This window comes from Lissotriton vulgaris, chromosome 3_1, assembly GCF_964263255.1.
Source record: "Lissotriton vulgaris chromosome 3_1, aLisVul1.2, whole genome shotgun sequence".
Classification (NCBI taxonomy): Eukaryota; Metazoa; Chordata; class Amphibia; order Caudata; family Salamandridae; genus Lissotriton; species Lissotriton vulgaris.
Window position 1 is genome coordinate 338,994,118 of NC_141689.1, and position 20,020 is coordinate 339,014,137.

At 48.3% G+C, this 20,020-nt stretch overlaps 1 protein-coding gene across 1 annotated transcript in view; it reads right to left on the minus strand.

Moving 5' to 3' along the window:
- CPLANE1 (ciliogenesis and planar polarity effector complex subunit 1) overlaps positions 1–20,020 on the minus strand; it is a 2,360,818-nt gene that overhangs the window by 1,666,760 nt on the left and 674,038 nt on the right. The gene's annotated exons all lie outside the window — the stretch shown is intronic.

Here is a 20,020-nt window from a genome sequence, read left to right on the forward strand (position 1 = left end):
ACAAATAATTAGAGAAAAAGAATCATGGTAACGACTAAACTACAAGGAAAAATTATAAATAATTATCTACCTAGATGTGTGTATATATCAGAACATGTTTAAGAAAGAATCAAAATAATCACAGAATTGCACAGCTATATATAGAAATATACAAAAACTTTTCAGCTGGCTAAACATATTGCAAAGATGCAAAGAGGGTAAAACACAAAGGGCCAGATGTAGGTAGCCAATTACCAGTCGGTAACGGCCCAAAATCGGTAAAATCGGCCGTTACCGACCGGTATTGAGAAAATGAGATGTAGGTGACAAAAAAGTACCGGTTTGGAAAATATGAATCGGTAAAATACCGATTCTGTATTTCCCGAATACATATTTACCGATTCGGTATTTACCGATACCTTATTTACCGAGTTCTTATTCACCGAATCGGTAAATAAGAATTCGGAAAAAATGCCCATCGAGATGTAGGAAATGAAAAAAATACCGAATTCAAGCAAATTCGGTATTAAAGAGTTGGTATTTACCATGGACTGAAAGCAGTTGGTAACCATGTGCAGGCTATAAGAAAGGGCCCAAAATGCAACAGTGCTGCTAAAATGGCGGCACTCTATGTGATTGCGAGGAGGCGAAGGCTACAGGCTGCAGGTCTGAGGGTATGGATGAGGGAGGAGCAGGTGTACAGGCAGAGGATCACTCTGTTCCAATTGACTGAGCCTGAGATACTCCAGAGGTACAGGCTGCACCCCAGAACCATCCTGGACTTCATAAAGGACCTCCACCCATACCTAAATCACCCAACATCCAGGGCCCACGCCATCCCACCCCATGTCCAGGTTCTATGTAGCTTACACCTGCTTGCCTCTGGGAGATACCAGAGTGTGATAGCTGCAGTAGGTGGTGTACCCCAGAGCTGTCTGTCCCGTTTTTTCAGGAAGTTTCTGGATGCCATGACGCAGAGAATGGGACATTACCTCCGGTTCCCTGACACACCTGCGGAACTTGCCCAAACAAAAACTGACTTCTTTGGACTGGCACACTTCCCCCAAGTGATAGGCTGCATAGATGGCACCCACATTCCCCTATGCCCACCTGCAGCCACCGAACACATCTACAGAAACCGTAAGTCTACGCACTCCATCAATGTGAAGGTGATATGCAGTGCAGGTGATATGCAATGCAGGCAACATCATCACCAACATAGTGGCCAAATTTCCTGGGAGCACACACGACTCCTACATATTCCAGAACAGCGGAATATACACACGGCTAGTTGCTGGAGATTATGGAGATGGATATCTGCTAGGTAAATAAGTGTAACACACCCTGTAATAAATGGCAGCTGAATGTGTAATGTGATTGTAACTCATTTACCTCTCATTCCCTCCCAGGTGATAGTGCATATGCCCTGCGTTCCTTTGTGCTCACACCGTACCTCAACCCAAGTAACAGAGCCGAAAGGCAATACAATGTGGCCCACAGGTCAACTCGCAACGTAGTGGAGCGTACATTTGGACTCCTCAAGAGCAGGTTCCGCTGCCTCCACAAGAGTGGAGGTGCTTGACAGTACACCCCCATCCTGTGTTGCAAGATAACAGTGACCTGTGCCATTTTGCACAATCTTGCCACCAAAGAAGGCACAGAGGTGGAGGTGACACAGCACGAGAACATTGATGATGACCAGGAACGTGCAGAGTCCCAGGCAACAGGACCAGCAGCAATAGATGGTAGATTGAGACAGACAGAAATTACACGTCGATATTTCTTGGTAAAGTATGACTCATAGACAGGTATAGTGTTTGACAAGTGTAGTTTAATAATCACTACATCATCATTGTCACATCGTAAGAGGCATCATACATCAAAGTCCATGTCTCTGGCTGCTCCTGCTCAGTTGCCGTCACTGTGTGCAGTTGTGTTAATCTGCAGCATAGGTCAGTGCTTACGTCCACGCACTACATTGCGCGATTGATGTGCCTGGCTTTCAGATTCTCTGCTGGGGCCTGACTCAGCATGGCTGCGCCTGCCGCTCCTGCGCACCTCCGGTACAGGTGTGCTGGAGCCACTCCTGCTGGTTGACCCCTCTGTCTCCTCCACACCTGTGTCACCAGCATTGCCTGTGTTTGTGTTGAGCATCTGCTCCATTGCAGAGGTCACTCTTCCCATGCCCCGTGTCAAGTCTGTGCAGCAGTGCACAATTGCATCCTGCATGGATACAGAGTGTCGGCACAGTAGTGACGTACTTGAGGCAAGTCTGTTCATAGCCTTTGTTTGCTGGCGCATATACTGCCGATCCCTGCCACGCTGCAGATGATCCCTGTCCAACTTGTCCGACAGTGCACCCATGTATGTGGAGATGTCTGTTATCCCCTTTGATATGGCCTCCAAACTAGATGCTATGTGGCCTATACCCTTGTCCATGTTGGTCATTTTATTGTTCATGCAGCAAACCTGCCTATGCATGGCTAACAGTGCTGTGGCCCGCTGGCGCTGTACTTTAACCATTGTGCCCTCCAGGCCACAGAAGACGCTCTCCCCTTCCTGCCCCTCCCTACCCTCACGTGCCCTCCTGCCAAGAACACTGGTGCGCGCAGCGCCTGCTGTAATCTGTGGTCTAGCCCTGTCAGCCACAGGTGCATTAGTTTGAGGTTCAACATCATCATCCTCCGATTCAGAGGTTTGCAGGATCCTCTGAGGGGGCTCCTCATGCCTACGTGCCCCTCCCTGCATGGACACCTTGGGCATTGCAATGGGTGTGCTTGACAAGTCAGGAGAACCAAACAACAAAGGGGATAGTGGGACAGGTGTCATGGGTCGGTCTGGTGATGAGGCTTCCTGGGTGGTGGTGTTGCCTCCTTCAACAGCACTGTGACCAGTTTTTTTCTTCTCTTTCTCCCCTCTCTTAGCTGCTGGTGCCCTCTCCTTCCTTGCTGGTGCTGAACTGCGTGAATACTCTCCTGTGGAATGAAATTGACATAGGGTCAATGTTGTTGTTCATTTGTGTGTAGTTCTTAAATAAATTGGCTACACACCTTTGCCCAGGGCACATTGTGTGTTTGATGATGTGTGTGGCATGCCTTGCAGAGTCATGTGGTGTATGCTTTGCATCTATTTATTCATGACTACGTCTACCATGATGCATTGCTGTCACCTAGTCTGAGCTGTTATGCAGTGTGATGATTCTACACAGTGGGATACGGGGTCAGGTTGATGGTTGTGGATTAGGGTACATGCCTCTTACCTTGTTTCTTTGTAGCTTTTGCTGTACTGTCCAGGTCTCCTATCCCATGGATGCATTCTGGCTCCATGGTGCTTTCCAGAAGCTCCTCCAGCGCTGCCAGCTTTGGTGCTTTGCTCCTGCCACCTCCAGTCCCACCAGCATCCTTTTTTTGTGCTGCAATCTTTTTCTTTGTTACGATGCGCAGGTCATACCAGCGCTTTTTTATGTCCTCAATCTCCCGGTGGGTCACACCTATGGCATTCACTTTGCCCTGTATGGCAATCCAAATGTTCCTCTTCACAGTCTCTGCAACATGCAGAGACTGTCTCCCGAAAATGTGGCTGTAGTGGCTTAGAATTTCTTCTACAGCCACCTGTAGTTCTTCTGGGCTGAACTTTATCTTCCTTTTTCTCTCCCCACCATCCTTTTGGCCTTCATGTGACTCCATTCTGTGGCACTGCTTGCCTGTGGATGCTCAGCTCCTCTCACCCCGTCTCAATTGTTTGTTCTGTTGGTGTGCACCTGCATGGGTGTGGCCACTCCCAGGTACTCGGGAGAGTGCTTCATTCTGATTGGTTGGATTCTCTGGGCCTTGGTTGTGGGGTGTGTAGGGTGTCCCTGATTGGTTGGCAGGCTCACATGGCGTTTTTCAAACATCCGATTCGGTAATTACCAATTCGGTAATTACCGATTGGGTAAATTCCGAATCGGTAAAATCCGATTCGGTAAATCCCATTCATTCCTATGGGCCAGGAGGCCCATTGGAATGCTTGGGTTTCACTGATTCGGATATTACCGACTTGGAATGGACCGAATCGGTAATTACCGATTTGGGATACCTAGTCATACCGAATCGGTAAGTTTTACCGACTTTTTAGCTACATACCATTTACCGATTCGGAAATACAGATTAGGTATGAGTCGGTATTTAAGAATCGGTAACTGGGATTTATCTACATCTGGCCCAAAGTGATTCAAATAAATAAAGCTATTGGGTAACATAGTCTTTCAGAAATGCAGGAAGATAGGTAGGGCCCATACTCATTCAGCGTATAAGCATGTGGTTCGCTATTCGCTCCTGTTACCAGGTTGTTTTCACTACTTTCGTAATTGTCTTTCAAAAGTTATTTTCTTCTGGCTGCATCACATTTCTATCACTTTCATGATACTTAGCTACTCGTCCTTATTTCCAGATACTGTCATCCTGAGCTTTTATTGTATTGTGAAATAATCTCTCTGCCTCCAAGTCTATCTTATGTTGACAACAGTCCACCCCTTTTGCCACTTCATCCACCCATGGACTAACTTACAATTAGCCTTTCTTCCTCTTAATAGTTCAAAGGGCATTCTGTTAGTGGTCTGGCGGGGAGTCAAAGAAAGGGCCTGTAATCTCCTGAACACTTCCCTCCAATTAAGTCCATTAGTTTTGGACAACTGAAACCCTTCTTTTAATATCTTATTAAACCTTTCTACAACTCTGTTGGTTTCTGGATGGTATAATGCACAAAGGTGATGTAATATCCAATTGCTCTTCATATATTCTTCCATGTCTTTGGAACAGAACTGGACACTATGATGGAACAGAATGGTGGTGGGTAATCCTTCTCTACTGAAAGTATCATATAAGAAAGTAATGACCTTCTTATTGCTGATGTCAGATGTTATCTTTATCTCAGGCCATCCTGAGTATAGGGCAATCAAAACTATTATGTATGAAGGAAGCACTAAAAACTGAAAAACAAAAGTGCAGAAAGCTAGAAAAACGATGGAGGAAGAACCACTCCAGTGAAAGTAAAGAGCTCTATCAACAAGCTGTCTCCTCTTACTACAAAAATATAAAAAAGGCACGGAAAATCCACCTTCAATCCCAAATAGATAAGGCAGACAATTCTACCAGAGAATTATATAAGATTCTAAGAAGTTTCACAAACCCTACAGCCTGCGAAAGTCCTGATACCTTTTCTCAAGATCTGTGTAACAAGATCTCATTATACTTCGAGGATAAAATTGATACCATCTACAATAAAATACTGGCCAAACACCCCAACAACACAGAGACGGTTGATGTTCTCTGTTTACATACCAATTCTGAAACCTTCACTGACATCCCAGAAATTTCCAAGGACGATATAAAATCTCTACTAAATACCACAAAAACAGGGTCCCCCCTTGATCTCCTCCCCCCCAGAGTGATGAACATGCTTAGCACTGATCTCTGCCCCTCTATCCAAAAAGTTTTGAACCTTTCTTACACAGAAGGTAAACTCCCCCAGCAATGGAAAGAGGCAGTGGTGAATCCTATTCGGAAAAATGCCATCTCCCCTTGGACAGAGCTCTCCAACCTCCGTCACATCTCTCTGCTGCCGCTCCTGAGTAAACTGGCCGAGAAGCATGTTAATACCCATCTGTCCAGGTTCATAGAGGCGACAGGGGGCCTGGACCACTCTCAATCTGGGTTCAGGCCCAACTACAGCACCGAATCAGCTCTCCTGTCCGTGACCGATAACATCAAGATGTCACAGGATAGAGGAGGCTCAATGATTCTGGTGCTGTTAGACCTGTCGGCCGCATTTGATACTGTGTCCCATAAGATCCTCATGAGCCGTTTACAGGGAGTGGGCATAGGAGGACAAGCCCTCTCCTGGCTGGAGAGTTTTCTGACCGGGCGCTCACAATCAGTCAGCCTGGGACCATACTGCTCCTCTTCCAGGATGCTCACGAAGGGGGTGCCACAGGGCTCATGCCTAAGCCCCACATTGTTCAATGTGTACGTGGCCCCCCTTGCTGAGATTGTGAGAAAATATGGATTCACCTCGGTGTCCTACGCTGACGACACCCAACTTCTTTACCCTTTCCATTCTATTAACTCCAATGTTAGGGATAACTTCGCGGAAGGCATGAGGGCCATCTCCAATTGGATGGCTGCCAATCGCCTCCAATGCAACGTTGGAAAAACGGAGCTAATGCTTTTTGGAAAAGCATCCATACTATGGTCCCCCGACTGGTGGCCCTTAGACCTGGGACCAGTACCCACCCCAAAACTAACAGTAAAAAATCTGGGGGTGAAGCTGGATCAAAATCTTCCCTTGAAGGAACATGTGAACGCAGTCGCTGGGGCATGCTTTCACACAATTGGTCTGTTAAGAAGAGTCTTCCCTTACCTTTCAGACAACTATAGAAAGACCCTAGTGCAGACTATGGTTATAAGTAAAATTGATTACTGCAACGGACTCCTTATACAAGCCAACGAGAGCGCTATTAATCGCCTCCAGGTAGTCCAAAACACAGCAGCAAGACTGGTCTTGAATGCCCCTCCCAGAACCCCCTCCAAACCCCTGCTGCGAGAACTGCATTGGTTGCCAATACGACAACGCACCAAGTTCAAGATCTGTTGCATTGTTCACAAATGCCTGTTCGGGAAAGGCCCCAATTATCTGTCCCAAAAGCTACCCCTCTATAAACCTGACAGAGCCTTACGGTCAAGCAACCAATTGCTAATAAAAACTCCACTGGTAAAAAAAACCAGACAAGGTGGCAGAGCCTTTTCTCTGGTAGGGCCTAAACTCTGGAATAACCTTCCAATTGGCTTAAGACAAACCTCCAATCATTCCTCCTTCAGGAAGAAACTAAAAACCGTCTTATTCCAGGAAGAATAAATAATCCAACATCAGTCGACAACCACAACATTTGGTAACACCTGCCATTCCATCCTGCGAGCAAAGCGCGGAGATACCTCGGAAGGGGTCGATTCTTGCGCTATACAAGAATATAAAATAAATAAAATAAATAAATTTGGCAATGGCCCAATTAAGTTATTAGCTAATTCTGTCCAGGGTGCCTCCAGGAGTTGGTGGTTTTCTCGTGAGTAATACTTTTTTTGTTTTTGTTTTTTTGGTGCAAGACATTTATTAAGTACTGTCAAGTGTACACAGTGTCACGCCTACAACCCTGAGGCCGGCCGCTATTTGTACGAATCATCAGGATGGTCAAATATATAATAACACTGGCACATATACTGTTGTACAGACGCTATAGGAACATAATGACAGAGTGCATATTCAACATGAACAAATCAATTCGTCTCGCTTTTTCACATTTTTTTTTTGGGTTAAACTTCAACATGTGCGGCATCCTATCTATAAGTGGGAGAAGTTCGTGCGTCAGTATGGGGGCGGGCCCACATCTAGGCGTGACACAATGCATATAGTACATCTCAGGAGAGCCATACCAAAGCCGGATCAGTTTGTCGCTGCAGGCAAGGTGTCCATGTGCTCCATCATAACCAAGGCATAGGGCAGCCCGCTCTACAGGGCCATTCAAGGATTTAAGACACTACACCCATAGCAGGAGCCATCCACTGGGCGAGGACAGGGGGGGAATAATAATATCAGTAGCTACGAGCAAACATGCACATCACGACTCCACACTCTTCCGTGACCATGTGAGTTCACAACGGTAGCCCAGCCACCCAACCTACAGACCATCAATCACTGGTATCCTCTGAAGATAGTTCTAGCAAATAGCATTGTAGCGGAGCCCATATGTCAGTGGGTCTGGAGGCGACCGGCAACAGTTCAGAGTAGGTATGTAATTGTTCTTGACAGTATACCATGTCCCGCATCCAATCTTTGAATTTGGGGGCCCTCCCCCACCTGCAGACCACTCTGCACTTGGCCAATAGCATAGCCAGTGCCACATATTTGCGGTGGGCTGCTTGAAGCGGCTCCACATAGCCCAGTAGCGCTACTATCGGGGATGGGTCCACCACCATGTGTATCATTTTGGATATGGCCTGAAAAACTTGATCCCAATAGCGGTATACCTGATCACATCCCCATGCAAGGTGTAAGAATTCAGCCTCTGGAGCCCCACACCTGTCGCAAGTGTCAGTAGTTCGTAGCTGGAATCTGTGCAGACGTGCTGGCGTGTGATATAATCTGTGTAGGAATTTGTAATGAATAATCCTATATCTACAGCTAGACGATATGCGCTCCGTCTGTTGCAAACAGAAATCCCACTGCCTATCAGTAAGTGTCATGGCCAATTCCTGGTTCCACTTCATCCTGGCAGGTAAATCTTTATAGTCCATATTGACACGGACCGATTTATATAACATAGATACCAGTTTGTTGGGGTTATCGTGCAGAAGCATGTTCTGTAGTGGGACAAGTACAGGAGGTTCACGCGGGAAGTCAGGTGTGACCGCCTGTAGACCGTGTCAGAGTCGGATATAGTAAAATGTCTCCAGCGGTGTTGGCTGTATCCCTTCGTAGAGTTGGTCTTTGGTACGGAAAGTGCCATCATGATATAGATCCCCCCACGTTCGAACATGTATTTTTGTCAACAGCTTCTGAAAGCCCGCTTCTTGTAAAAGCGGCAACTGCGGGTGATATACTAAAGGCAACAGTGGGGCGTATAACCGTTGTAGATCGAGTCTCGAGCCTATACGTTTCCATGCAGTCACGGTGCTCAGTACTGTGTTGGGGGTTTTATCCCTACCTTCTACCGGGGAGTATAATGCACCTTCAATCGGGGTGGGGTGTGCCAGCCAATGTTCATCTGCCAATTGGGGCATGTACCTAGGTTGTCGAATCCAGAAGTAGGCAAAGTGGGCCTGGGCTGCGCGGTAATAGAGTTCAAAGTCTGGAATCCCAAAGCCACCTTGCGAGTAAGGCCTGATAAGGACCTCCCATTTGAGTCTCGGTGATTTCCCACCCCATACTAGTTTAAGCAGTTCTGAGCGCAGCAGCCGGAAAAAAATAGGCTCCGGGATGAAATGGTATGTTCAAAAAGAGATATAGGAGCTGAGGGAGTATCACCATCTTAATTAAGGAAGCTCTCCTAGCCATGGACAGGGGAAGGGTTATCCATCTAGAGATATTATCACTGATTTTATCCATTACCGTGCCATAATTAGCACGAATCAAAGCTTCCCTGTCCTTTTCTATGTGTATTCCCAGATATTTAAAATCTCCCTCACACCAGGCAAGTGGGTACTCCAATGGAAACTTGTGTGTCGAGGCGGTAAGTGGGAAGATACACGACTTGTTCCAGTTTATCTGGACGCCAGAGAGAACTCCAAACCGTATGAATTCCCTAAGGATGGGGTGTAAGTTTTCACCTGGGTGGCGAACATAGAGTGTGATATCATCGGCATACATCGAAATGAGTATCTGCCTCTGAAAACAACGCAATGCACTATCACGATGATGTTGACGCAATTTAGCTGCAAGGGGTTCTGTGGCTATGGCAAAAAGGAGTGGGGAAAGGGGGCAACCCTGCCTAGTTCATCTGGACACAGGGAATTCCGAAGATAACTTGCCATTAATGAGTACCCTGGCCATTGGGCGTGTGTATAATAATCTAATCCAGGAAATGAAGATAAGTGGAAAGCCCATACGCTCGAGTACCCGGAATACATAATCCCACTCCAGCGAATCAAACGCCTTGGTGGCGTCTAAAAAAATGGCCGCCATTGGCAAGTCCTCGTGAACGGAATCATAGACAGAAAAAAAGGTGTGGAGGTTATGCGATGTCGCCCTGCCCGGGACAAATCCAGCCTGATCAGGGAGTATGAGGTCAGGCAATAGAAGGCTAATGCGCGCTGCTATTAACTTGGCGAGAATCTTCATGTTGCAGTTCAGCAATGACAGGGGCCTATATGAATCGCAATGCGTAGCAGGCTTCCCTGGCTTGAGTAGGGACGTGAAGAGAGCGATTCTCATGGAGGCAGGGAGGTGGCCAACCTCCAGCGCATCTTCATATACTTCGCGCAGTACCGGTGCCATGAAGTCTATGAATGTCTTGTAAAATTCAATAGGAATGCCGTCTAACCCTGTGGCCTTACCCGATTTCATGTGCATGATAGCCTCCCTTACTTCATCTAGTTCGAACGGGGCACTCAGAAACGCTCTTTGTGAATCACTCAGCCACCCCAATGATACATCTGCCAAGTAGTCATCTAGTGTCAATTCCTCTGTTCTGTTGGAGGAATATAACGTACTGTAGTGCTGTACGAATTCATTCAATATGTGTGTGGTGTCCCTGAGCAGCAACCCTTCAGCAGTTTCCAGCTCGAGTATGACAGTAGGTGAACGCATAAGCTTAATCGTTGCAGCTAAGGCCTTTCACCCTCCCCATATTTTCTGGCCACCCAGTGTTTGTTCCTGAATTTCACCTCCCGTGCAGCCTCCTCAGTATATTCCGACAGTTTTTCCCGTATTACAGCTAGTGTATCATTCCCAGGGTTCGCTCGGAGTGCCTCCTCCGCCTTTCCAAGGTCTGATTCCAGAGACTTCAATTTATTCAGTATACTCTTGAGTACCCCTGAGCCCTTTGAGATGCAGAGACCCCTGAGCGTGACTTTAAAAGCATCCCAAATAGTTTCAACATCGTGGACTGAGTCTTTATTACGTTTGAAAAATTCTAGGCATTCATCTCGAAGCTCCTCTTGGAACTTAGTGTCCAGTAGCATCGTGGGTTGCATACGCCATGCCGTAACAGGGGGGCCCAATTCAGTTCCTTTCAATGTGATGAGGACAGGCGAGTGATCGGAATATGTTCTGGGGAGATGGGTCGAGTGCACTAGTGAGGTGTAGAGTTGTGGTGTCAAGAGTATGTAATCAAGTCTGGCCCATGATCTTGCCTGTGCGGTAAAGTGTGTACCCTCCACCTTTGCCCCATGCATAGATCTCCATGCATCAATGAGCTTATTACCATCAATAGTTGCACGGAGGACCTCCCTCCCACTAGTATAGTGATGGGGGGCGGGGTGTGACCTGTCCAAGACAGGATTTAGGGTTGTGTTGAAATCGCCCCCCCAGATGAGGTGTTGTGGTCCAGTCCCCACTATTGCCGCCCACAAGTCGGTAAAGTACTGTGGATCGTCCACGTTGGGCCCATAACAGCAGGCTAGTGTTACAGCCATATGACCCAGTCTGCCCCACATTAAGCAAAATCTCCCCTGTGGGTCTGCCGTTGAGCCCGCTAGATGGAAAGGTGTATTTCTTTTTATCAAAATAGCTGTACCCCGTGCATATGATGAATATGAGGAGAAGACTGTGTATGAGGCCCATCTCTGTCCAAATGAGTGTGGTTTATGAGGCACGAAGTGTGTTTCCTGGAGTAAAGCAATATGAACTTTATGTCGATCAAGATAGCCCAGAATTTGCCTTCTTTTTCTAGGATCACCCAGCCCTCTCACATTCCATGTGATTATATTCAAGTTAGTGTCCCCCATGCGCGCAAGTGGATATATGAAACAGAGATAGAGACATCCAGCATGGCGTATCCACCATCAGCAAGCAACAGACCTTCCCCAAGTCCTGCCCGCCCAGCCATCCCCAGGGAGAACGGAGGACCCAGCCAAGGGGCAGTGCCCCTGCCCCCAATGATATGTCGTTGCAACACATAGTCAATACAACTCAAATTAGGCCCACCTCCCCCCCCCGACGCAGTCAAAATTCCCCATACCGAAATATGGAAGCAAGTCCGCGATACCAGTTGCACATGCTATAAACACAAACCAAACATTTCTTTCAACTGTGTCCCCAGCCCACCCCCCTCCAAGAGTTCCCAACAAGAACACAATGCGCTCAGAAATAGCAGCAGCAACCATCTTTAGCCCCCGTTCGTACAATCTATACGGCTCCACCAGAATGAGCCATGTCCTGCTGTCTGCATTCCTCCCATTCACCGCATCATGCCCGCCTCCCCCCACCCACTGAAGCATCCCCAACTTGCCAGCATCCCAAACCCACCCCCCACCCAAGTAGCAACCAAAACAACTGAAAAGCAAAAGAAGTAGAGTCAAGGTCTTTGGGGTATACCCATTAGGAGTCATTAGAGGTGCACGTCCGTCCACCCCCATTCCTCCCGCTCCGTACAAGTTCACCCCCGATGTCTCTATCCGGAGGGGAAAGGGAGTAGGGGGTGGGTGCCTGGCATACGTTACCGCCTGCAGTCCGGTACCCGTCCTTGGTACCCCAGGAATCTATCACCGTCTCCAGTCGCAGTAGGAACATCGAACCATGCAGTGAGACAGGTAACGCGTTTCAGAAGTGTGCGGAATCTCAGCAACACAGGGCCATCGGTGGACTATTCAGAACTCGAGTCATGTTGTCCCTCCGCATCCGCAGGTCGTCTTCCCTGTTTAGGCAGAGTTTTAGGATAGTCCTCGACTTGTTGTGGGTTGACAAAGAAATGTTGTGTGCCCTGATGGGTCACTCGCAATTTGGCTGGGTATAAAAGGGAATAGTCGATGTTCAGGCTCCTAAGTTTCCTCTTAACAGCAAGAAATTTCCGCCGCTGTTCTTGTACCACCGGGGTAAAGTCAGGATAAATAGAGAATGTCACGCCATCGTGCGTGAGGTTCTGGTTCGCCCGGGCTGCTCGTAGTGCCGCATCACGATCTCTATAGTTGAGCAGGCGTGCAATGATGGGTCTCGGCGGGGCTCTGGCTTGGGCTGAGGTCCAAGGGAGCGATGCGCACGCTCCACAATAAATTGATTCGAGAAGGCCTCTGCCCCCACTACCGCTATAAGTATCTTCTCGATGTAGAGCTCCATCTTCCATGTGTTGGTCGACTCTGGTATGCCCGTGACGCGGATGTTATTGCGTCGACTTCTCGCTTCCAACTCCTCATTTTTGGCGGCAATCACACGCAGCACATTGTCCATCCTGGAGAGTCTTGAGGTGTGCGCCGCCGTGGTGTCGTCATTCTCGGACATTCGGCGCTCCACTTCTGTAATGCGCTCCTCCTGGATATCCATCTTCTGGACTATGCCGTCCATTCTGGCTGATAGTCTATCAACTTTATCGACAACAGTGGCAAAGCCCTGGCGCATCTCATGCAGCATGGTGGCAATGTCCGGTGTCGCGTGGGCCGATGTGGAGACCTCTGCGGAGGGACTCCGAGGGTGCCCGCTGTCCACAGTATTCCTTGTCACCTTCTTTTGTGCTGCGGGCTCGAATTGTAGCTTGGGCTGTTTGTTGTCCGGTTTCCCCATGGCGCCAAGGATATAAAAGCGCTCTGCCCCAGTTAATTGCTGATCCCACCTGCTGCAGTGCGAGGTTAAGATGACACCCCTCTGTCAACGTGGCGCTGTAATGCCGTTGCGCTGCTCCGTCTGTGCCCCAGGCCGGCAGGGAAAGTCTTGGTGGCGTCTGTAGGGGAAATCCTCAGGGAAATAAAGCGTGGCTCATGAGCTGGCGTAAGCAGCGGGACTCCGAGCACTTAAGTCGATGATTCCGCGGTCAGCACCACAGCACAGGGCAGCCGGCTGCTCCCCTAGGCCCACTGCGGGAGTTCGGGGAATGGGAAGCCCACAGTTGCACAAACCTGCCTTAGTGACGTGCCCGCAGCGGAGTTCGTGGCTGTAGCTCACTCCGATAGTATCCCACAGTCCAGGTTAAGGGACATCCTGTGTGAAGGCAGCAGTACGGCCGTTACGGCGCTATGGCAATGCGCCAGCCGCAGCAATGAACCAAGAGTTCTTCAGGAGTGGAAGCGCTGCCAACGGCGTCCGATAGCCCCCACAGTTGCAGCAAGCAGTAGTTGCCCAGGGATTCACATCAGTACGCTTCGCAGTGCCCTGCGAGGCCAGGGGAGGGGGGTGGGGGGGAGGGGGGCAGTGAGAGGAGCCCCTGCCCGCTTCCGCCCCTCAGGCCTGCACGCCTCGTGGTGAGCCTCGGAATCTCGTAGGTCCCCGAGCCGCCTCAGGGTTCCACTGCAGCAGGGCGCTCCCCGGGCCGGATATTCAGACGACTGTAACTCCGTCACCCTAGGAGGTAGAGCTATGAAACTTGCATCGAGTGTCCAGCGGCGCTCACTGTCTCTTCGTGGGGAGTTTCGGACGGGTGGGAGCAGGGTAAAGAGGATAAAAGCAGGATGTTAGTGCCAGGCTGCTGGAGCCTCACTGAAGTGCGGCCATTCAGCTTGTGCGCCCCCTAGCGCCCCCAGTAATACTTTGTCTCTGTTGTTAAACCTGGAGCAAACTAACTATTCTTTCTATTTGCTTGTCCATTTCTGGCCACCAAAAGTCAAGTCGTAATCTTTCTTTTGTTTAGCTTATACCAAAATGCCCTTCATGTGCTAAATCAATTGGATCTCTTCATATGTTTTCAGGCCTGGGCACCTCTAAACAAACAGTTATCAATCACAGCCAATTCATCTATAATCATCCAAAATGGTCCAATTACATCCCAGTTCTCATCCCAGATAGTCCATTAATTCTTTAGCATATTTTCTACTTTGCCAACAATTTTGTCATTGACCATTCCCCCGTTCCATGCATGTTCAGAAATGGCTCCCCCAGAAATAAATCCTTTATCTTGTTTTATTTCTTTGTCCCACGTTAACATGTGTTCCACTTGTTTTACAACAACTAATACTTCTCTCAAAGGGGGATCATCTTTTCCACACAACTCCTTTCTTACTCTTTCAATAGTACTTTTAAGGAGAAATTGATCTCTTATGCATTCTTCGTTTGCTGGACTAAACTTGACCAAGCTTGTAGGTAGCACTCAGCTTCTTTAACGCTGAAAACCAATCTTCAACAGATTCACCTTCCCTTTGTGATCTTATACCAAAGTGGTAACTCTCTAATATTGTGCTGACGCATGGTTCTGCATTCTGTCTATCAACTTTTCTTTTTACATTTGTCACCCCGAGTAGGACGGATATGCCCAGACGTGGGTCATTTGCTCTCCATGTCACTGGAGTCAAGCTATCCTTGCTGATGAGGGGTGAAACCCCGAGACCAGTCCTAGGATGCTTATTTCCAGTCCAGGGAGGACCTGGCCTGGCAGTTTGAGCTGCACTGTTCCCATTGGTACAGGGTCAAGACTGACTTGCATATGGCTGGGTTCAAAGTAGAATGGCATGGGGAGAAAAAAACGAATGATTTAGACCCACATCTCTGTACTAGGGTGAATGTATGACATTGTTCTGCATTCTGTCCATCAATTGTTCTTTTTGCATTTGTCACCCTGAGTGGGACGAGTATGCCCAGACGTGTTTCCCGTGCTCTCCATGCCACTGGAGGCAAGCTATCTTGGATGATGAGGGGTGAAACCCCGAAACCAGTACTAGGATGCTTGTTTCCAGTTTAAGTTTAAGTTTAAAATATTTATTAAGCGCAACATACACCTAGACGGTTTCTTGGCGCTAGTGAAGGGGAACAACCCACTGAGCGGGGACAGTCACTGAAGCAGTGGTTGAAAGCTAAACAATAACCTAGGGAAGAGCCTGAGGAAATAAAAAGGTCTTCAAAGCTTTACGGAAGGCGGAATAATCAGTAAGGGACCTAAGGTAAAAAGGGAGCGAGTTCCAAAACAAGGGGGCAAGAGTGGAAAATTTAGAGCCACCCTGTTTCTTTCTCCGATAGCGGGGCACCGCTAGGAGAAGTTGGGTGGAGGAACGGAGGTCTCTGCCAGGGACATAAGCCTTGATGGCCGATGATATGAACAGGGGGGCCAGGCCAGTCCTGGCCTGGAACACCATGCAGCCTAGTTTAAACAAGGCCCGTTCCCGCACCGGAAGCCAGTGAAGAGTTCTTAGGAGGGGGGAGGAGTGATGGAATTTAGGGAGACCAAAGGCAAGACGAGCAGCCTGGTTTTGCACTAATTGCAATTTCCGGAGGCTGTACTGAGGGATGCCATTGTACAGAATGTTCCCGTAGTCCAGGCGGGACAGGACCAGAGCGGACATAATTAACTTGAGTGCCGGAAAGGAGAAGAAGCGAGAGATAGAACGAATAGTGCGAAGAGTGAGAAAGCAGGAAGAAACCACAGAACCAATCTGGGAGTGCATAGTGAGTTGATTATTGAGCTTAATACCAAGGGTCTTAACAGAGGAAACCGGGGTAGGAGAAGAACCAAACGAGGGGGGCCAGAAAAGTGAATTCCAGGGACTGGAACAACCACCCGTCACCACAAGTTCCGTTTTATCGGGATTGAGTTTCAGGTGGTTGAAGTTCATCCAGTCCCTGATGAAAGATAGAGTAGATTGGAAATTAGAAATAGAATCAGGTGTGGAAGAGAGATTAAAAATAAGCTGGAGGTCATCGGCATAATTAAATACCGAGACCTCCAGGTGCTGTAAAGAAAAGATAAGCGGAGCAATGTAAAGATTAAAAAGTAAAGGAGAGAGAGAGGAACCCTGGGGAACACCGCACTGGACCTGGCAGGGGGTAGCTGAAAACTCCCCAAGTTGGACTGCCTGGGTCCGGTCCCTCAGAAAGGACGAGAGCCAGATGAGGGCTGATCCGCCTATGCCCGCCGCCCTGACACGGGAGAGCAGGATGGAATGGTCCACCGTGTCAAAGGCAGCGGACAAGTCAAGAAGGACCAGCGCCTGAGGTCTACCGGAGTCCATGCCCTCTCTGAGGGTGTCTGATACTGACACCACCACTGACTCAGTCGAGTGCCTTGGCCGAAAACCCGCCTGGCAAGGGGCCAGCCTCCCATTCTCCTCGGCGAAGGCGCTGAGTGCAGATGTCACATGCCGCTCCTGCACCTTCGCCAAAAAAGGGAGAAGGGAGATGGGGCGATAGTTAGCCATCACAGAGGGGTCAGCTCCCGGCTTCTTCAGGATGGGAACAATGGAAGCGGCTTTTAACGATGGAGTAACAACCCCACGGGCTAGCGAATCGTTAAGGAAGCCCAGGGGAGGCGACGGGCAGACCGTGTAAATCTGCCGTAGAATATGAGCCGGACATATGTCAGATGGGGAGCCGGACTTGATTTTCGGGAGGAGGGACAGGAAAAGTTCCTCGGAGAGTGGAGGAAAGGAATTGAAAGTGGCTGGGGACGGGTGAAGGGTGGGATCAACATAAGAGGGAGAAGGGGGAGGGATATTAGATTTAATTGTCGCGATTTTATCGACAAAATACCGATTCAATGAATCGCAGAGTTTCTGGGAGGGGGGGGGCTTAAGTGTGGTCCGGTCCGAGAACGCCAAATCATGAGTGATGGTAAAGATCTCCTTAGGTTGGTTCTCGGCCGCTAAGATTTTCGCCGAGAAGTACGCTTTCTTGGCCTCAATGATTTTTTGTTTATAGGTCCCCAGGAGGTGAACGTAGTGGGTCCTGGTATTCGAGGAATAATCCAGTCTCCACTTGCGTTCAGCCCTTCGGACGGTGAGCTTCAATTCCTTCAGCTCGGTGTTAAACCACCGATTGGCGTCTTTAGGGCGCCTAATCGAGGTACGCCGGAGGGGAGCTAAACGATCGCTTCCCTCCGTGAGCCACGAGTCAATGGCTGAGGCTTGGGCTGCGGAATCGAGTCCCGATATGGGGGGAAGAGAGGCCAGGAGTGTGGCCGAAAGCTCGGGCAGGTCGACCTTGCCCCAGTTGCGGGCCCAAGAGTTTTTAATGTGCACAGGGGACTTAGTTACTAAAAGATTAAAGGAGAATGAAATGATGAAGTGGCCGGACCAGGTACAGGGGGCAACAACCAGCGAGGAGAGGGTGCAGTGAAGAGACCAGACCTGGTCGAGGATGTGCCCGTGAATGTGAGTAGGAGAGTGGACAAAAGAAACAAAGTTAAGGGAAAGAAGGGTTTCTGAAAATTCCTTGGATGACACACACTCCTTAGGGTCCGAAGGCCAATAATTAAAATCCCCAAGGACTAATACCGAGGCATAGTTGACCGACAGGGTGCCAAGTAAGTCTTGAAAGGCCGGGAGAAAAGAGGGAGTCAATTGAGGAGGGCGATAAACAAGCACTATAGCTAGGTGGGGAGAAAGGGAGGAAGAGCGGACCACCAAATAGTCGATTCCGGCCAGGGGGGGGGAAGGAAGGCCATGAAACAGGAGATCTGAGCGGGCAATAAGAGCAACGCCTCCACCCGTTTTCCCGCCAGGGCGATCGGCGCGGATGGCATAATAAGTCGAAGGAAGGGTAGCCAAAAGGGAAGGGAGGGAGGCTTCAGTAAACCATGTTTCTGTGAGCAGTAGAAGGTCAGGTTTAACCGTATCTAAAAGAGTGAAAAGCTCAAGGTGATGTTTGACCGCAGATCTAGTGTTGAGTAGTATGATGGATAATGAGGAGGGATAAGAATCACCGGAAATGAGTGGGGTGGGAGAGGGCGATGACACATGAGGGGGCGGGCAGCCAGATGGACAGGCGTGACAGCGAGAGTTACAGCCCAGCAAAGCAATCTGCTGAATTGTGCAGGGATCAAGGGACCAATGACCCCGCAGTCGGAGCAATGTCGCGGCCGAATACTGGAAGCGAGAGCCAGAGGTAGTGGCCCCTAGCCCCGGTCTGCCGTCCAGGGAGGACCTGATTTGGCAGAAAATTATACATCCAAACATCGTGATTTGGTCATCTTGTCCTGATGAACTTTGGGATCAGTTTATGTCATTGACTATCTAGTGTATTTGTTGAACTTTGGTGTATTTTGATTTCACATTCTTGTGATTGCCAAGACTTTATAGAAGTGCAATTGGGGTGTGCTTCGCTGACCTTCTCTTCTGATATCTACTATTGAGGTCCACAAAAGTGGAAGTATTGGTTAAGAACTTGGGAGTCTATCTCTCATGAATGGTATTCCTGGAGTCATGATCATAGACACAATAACACTTTTGCCACACTATGTATTAGAAGAGGAAGGAGTTTTTTGTCAAACACAGTGAAACAGGAAGGAATGGCAAATTGATATCAAGCAAGATAAAAGAGAAGGTGTTACACCATAAAAAGTATGTTTACACCAGCATACAGACTGTGGCACAGGGCAGGCTTCAAAATAGTAATTAGTTTCAGACATTAACTTGCTCTCCAATCAGCTAAATAAAGGGAGAGGTTGAGTCATCACACAGCGTCTGCAGAACTCCCTTAAAACGAAAACCACTGAGTCATCTTCCAAGGAGACGTAACATCTAATTACTGTTGGAAGTTTGGTTTGCTCCAACTGCTATACTGGGTTTGTGTTTTAACATGTTACAAATGAATTTCTGAGATGAAACAGGCATGCAGGATGAAACAGGCATGCATTTATACAAACATATACATTAGTCATTTTAATTTTTAGGAGAATTATTAAAAAGATAACAGATGTCAGAGAAAACCACGCTGAGCTAGATGAGATATTCTGTCTGGTGTTTATATAAAGGTAGCTGCTATACAATTCCATTTGAAAATTGTAATCAGACTAATTATAAGGAAGCTTACCTTGTGTTGTGTATTTGCTACAGCTTCTAAAGTGATAGTCAGTGAGCTGTACTGCATGAGCTACAATGAGAAGCACATCAGAATCGGATACATTGCCAGTACATGTTTCTTTTCCTCAATTGCCATTCACCCCCTAGTTAGTCCTCTAGTTCATTTGTGTATTCTGAGTGAACTGCAGGCGATTAGGGTAGGAGAGTAGGGGCATTTGCATTTTGCCATGTTACTCCCGCGAAGGCGAATCAAGTGAGAACCATGACACCTGGTGTCATGGGGAGAAGAGTTGTGCAAAGTTCCTGTCCACTCTCAGGAGGTGCTCCACTAACAGGTGATCTTGATGATGTCACAACCAATCCAACACAGCTTGGCCCATCTTGGACAATCATGGAGAAAGTGTGCCCATCTGTTTTGTATGTAATACATAGTTATACAATTGTCTGTTTGAATCATGATCACTTTGTTGTGGAGTCTTAACTACATCACCATGAGCCTGAGGACATTGATGTGGAGGAGATGCTGTTGTGGGGGATACTGAACCTCAATAGTGAGGCTGTCCATGTGATATCTCCAACCTGTGAGAGAAGAGTTTGTGTTGCTCACCTGTGGCTGTGTGCCAAGAAACTATCTGCCTAGA